We start from the raw sequence: 3,385 nt of genomic DNA on the forward strand, positions 1-3,385 counted from the left end.
AGATTTGATGCATTCATCCGAAAAGATGAATGGAGCATCTTTTTCTAGGAGTTTATTCATAGGAGTGGCAATTTTAGAAAAATCTTTTATGAAATGTCGGTAAAAACCGGCATGCCCTAGGAAACTCCTAACTCCTCTAATATTGGTGGGATGTGGAAGTTTAGCAATTACATCTACTTTAGCTCTATCTACTTCAATTCCTTCCTTTGAAATTTTATGACCAAGATCGATGCCTTCCCTAACCATGAAATGGCATTTCTCCCAATTAAGAACTAGATTTGATTGCTCGCATCTAATAAGCATTCGTTCAAGATTAACTAGACATGTTTCAAAAGTATCACCGAAAACTGAAAAGTCATCCATGAAAACTTCCATGCATTCTTCTATTATGTCGTAAAAAAATCGCCATCATGCACCTTTGAAAGGTTGCAGGGGCGTTGCATAGTTCAAATGGCATGCGTTTGTAAGCAAAAGTACCATAAGGGCACGTAAAGGTGGTTTTCTCTTGGTCCTCGGGTGCTATTGGAATTTGAAAGTATCCGGACAAACCGTCAAGAAAACAATAGTAACTGTTTCCGGCTAACCTTTTCAACATTTGATCAATGAAAGGTAAGGGAAAGTGATCTTTTCTGGTGGCGTCATTTAATTTTCTATAATCAATACATACACGCCATCCTGTTACAATCCTAGTAGGAATAAGCTCATTTTTTTCATTTGTTATGATAGTCATGCCACCCTTCTTAGGAACACATTGAACTGGGCTTACCCATGGACTATCCGAGATTGGATAAATTAAACCAGCATCTAGCAGTTTAATAGTTTCTTTCTTAACAACATCTTGCATATTAGGATTTAGTCTTAAAAGGCGTTGCACATACGTTTTATGACCTTCTTCCATAAGGATTTTATGTGTGCAATACGAAGGACTTATGCCTTTAATGTCATGAATTTTCCATGCAATAGCTGGTTTATGAGCTTTTAGCACAGAATGAGTTGAGATTTTTCATTTTCAGTAAGAGAAGACGATATTATTACAGGTAATTCAGATTCACCATGTAAATAAGCGTATTCCAAATGGTTTGGAAGTGGCTTTAACTCTAATATCAGTGGTTCTTCTATCGATGATTTGTATCGATATCAGTCTTCTTCTTTTATCATTTGAAGTTCTTCTGTTATTGGTTCGTATTCATTAGCCATAAGTACAGCTAACAATTCAGCTTCATTAGTTGGTTCAGTTCTGTCTCCTAAAGAACATTCTCCAGTTTCTTGTAATTCTGGAAATTCTTCTAACAATTATGCATGTGAATCTATAGTTTGAATATAATAACATGTATCATCTGCAGATTGCGGTTGTTGCATGGCTCTATCAACATAAAATGTAACACTCTCGTCCTCTATACTTAGGGTTAGTTTCTTACCGAACACGTCTATTATTGCTTTAGCCGTGTTTAAGAATGGTCTTCCTAATATGAGAGGAACTCGAGAATCTTCTTCCATGTTCAGAATAACAAAATCTACTGGAAATACTAAAGTACCAACTTTAACTAGCATGTTCTCCATTATCCCTCTAGGATATTTTACTGATCGATCAGCTAGTTGTATACTTATTCGTGTTGGTTTCAATTCTCCAAGGCCTAATTTAGTGTATAGTGAATACGGCATTAAATTTATACTAGCACCTAAGTCTGCCAATGCTTCTGTTGAACTAAGACTACCCAGAAAACATGGAATTGTGAAACTTCCTGGATCTGAAAGTTTTTCTGGTAGCTTATGCAACAACACTGCAGAACAATTAGCATTCATAGTAACAGCCGAGGGTTCTTCCATTTTCTTTCTATTTGTGATTAGATCTTTCAGAAATTTAGCATATCTTGGCATTCCTGAAATCACATCAATGAAAGGAAGATTTACATTTATTTGTTTAAACATATCCAAAAATTTAGATTGCTCGGCTTCAAGTCTTTCTTTTCTCATTTTACTTGGGTAAGGAAGCGGTGGTTGATATGGTTTAACATAAGGTTTAGCCTTAACTGTGTTATCTTCATTAACCTTTTCAACTACCAGTTCTGTTTCCTTATCTTGCTCAGTTTGTGGTGCCTGTGTAGTAAAGTCATCAGAAATTACAGAAATTTCAGGTGGTTTAAGTGTAATACAACTTCTCGTGGTAACGGCTTTAGTTGTTTCATTCCGGGGGTTAGCATTTGTATCGCTAGGTAGACTCCCCGGTTTTCTTTCACCTATTAACCTTGCTAGGTTGCTCACTTCTTGTTCCAGATTTTGAATAGAAGCTTGTTGATTTCTAAATGCTTGAGCATTTTGTTCATTGGTTTGTTTCTGAGATGTGAAAAACTGCGTTTGAGATTCCACTAGCTTCGACATCATATCTTCTAAATTTGGATTTTTATCATTGGTTTGTGGTGGTTTAATTGAAAAAAATAGGTCTTTGCTGATTGTAAGTATTATTGGATACTTGCTGATTGCTAGGACCATGTTGATTGTTGTATGGAACATTTCAGTTATAATTCTGATTGTAGTTTGGTCTTGGCGGTTGATAATTATTCTGATAATTATTTCCAGGCCTTTAGTTCATGTATAAAACATTCTCTCTTTGTTCCATTGTTTGTTCAATACTGATCTTTTGTCAAATGTGGTCCTCCACACTGCTCATAACTAATTCGTATTGAGTGAATATCTTTAGTCATCTTTTCCATTCGTCTCTCGAAAGCATCTATCTTTGCGGACATGGAATCAAAGTCATGGCTAGAATCGGCTCTAGCCGCTTTAGATGATCTAACGATATCTTTTTCTTGGTGCCACTCATGTGAGTGGGAAGCAGTGTTATCAATAATTTTGTAAGCTTCAGTTGCGGTTTTCTTTATAATGGAACCACCAGCTGCTATATCGATGTCTTTTCGTGTAGTAATATCGCATCCTTGATAGAATATTTGTACTATTTGATAAGTGTCTAAACCATGTTGCGAACATCCTCTTAACAACTTTCCAAATCTTGTCCATGCCTCATATAGTGTTTCATTTGGCTTTTGTGTGAACGTAACAATTTCTCCTTGAAGTCTCACGGCTTTAGATGCCGGAAAGAATTGTTTAAGAAATTTTTCAACTAAAACATCCCATGTATCAATCGCCCCTTCAGGTAACGATTCTAACCAATCTTTGGCTTCTCCCTTTAAAGTCCGGGGAAATAGCATGAGATAGATCTGTTCATCCTCCACTTCTCTGATTTTGAATAGAGTACAGATCCTATTAAAGGTTCGAAGATGTTTGTTTGGATCTTCCTTCGGCGCACCACTAAATTGGCATTGATTAGTTACCATGTGTAGGATTTGTCCTTTGATTTCATAATCTGGCGCATTAATGTCTGGTTGAG

This window comes from Rutidosis leptorrhynchoides, chromosome 2, assembly GCF_046630445.1.
Source record: "Rutidosis leptorrhynchoides isolate AG116_Rl617_1_P2 chromosome 2, CSIRO_AGI_Rlap_v1, whole genome shotgun sequence".
Classification (NCBI taxonomy): domain Eukaryota; kingdom Viridiplantae; phylum Streptophyta; class Magnoliopsida; order Asterales; family Asteraceae; genus Rutidosis; species Rutidosis leptorrhynchoides.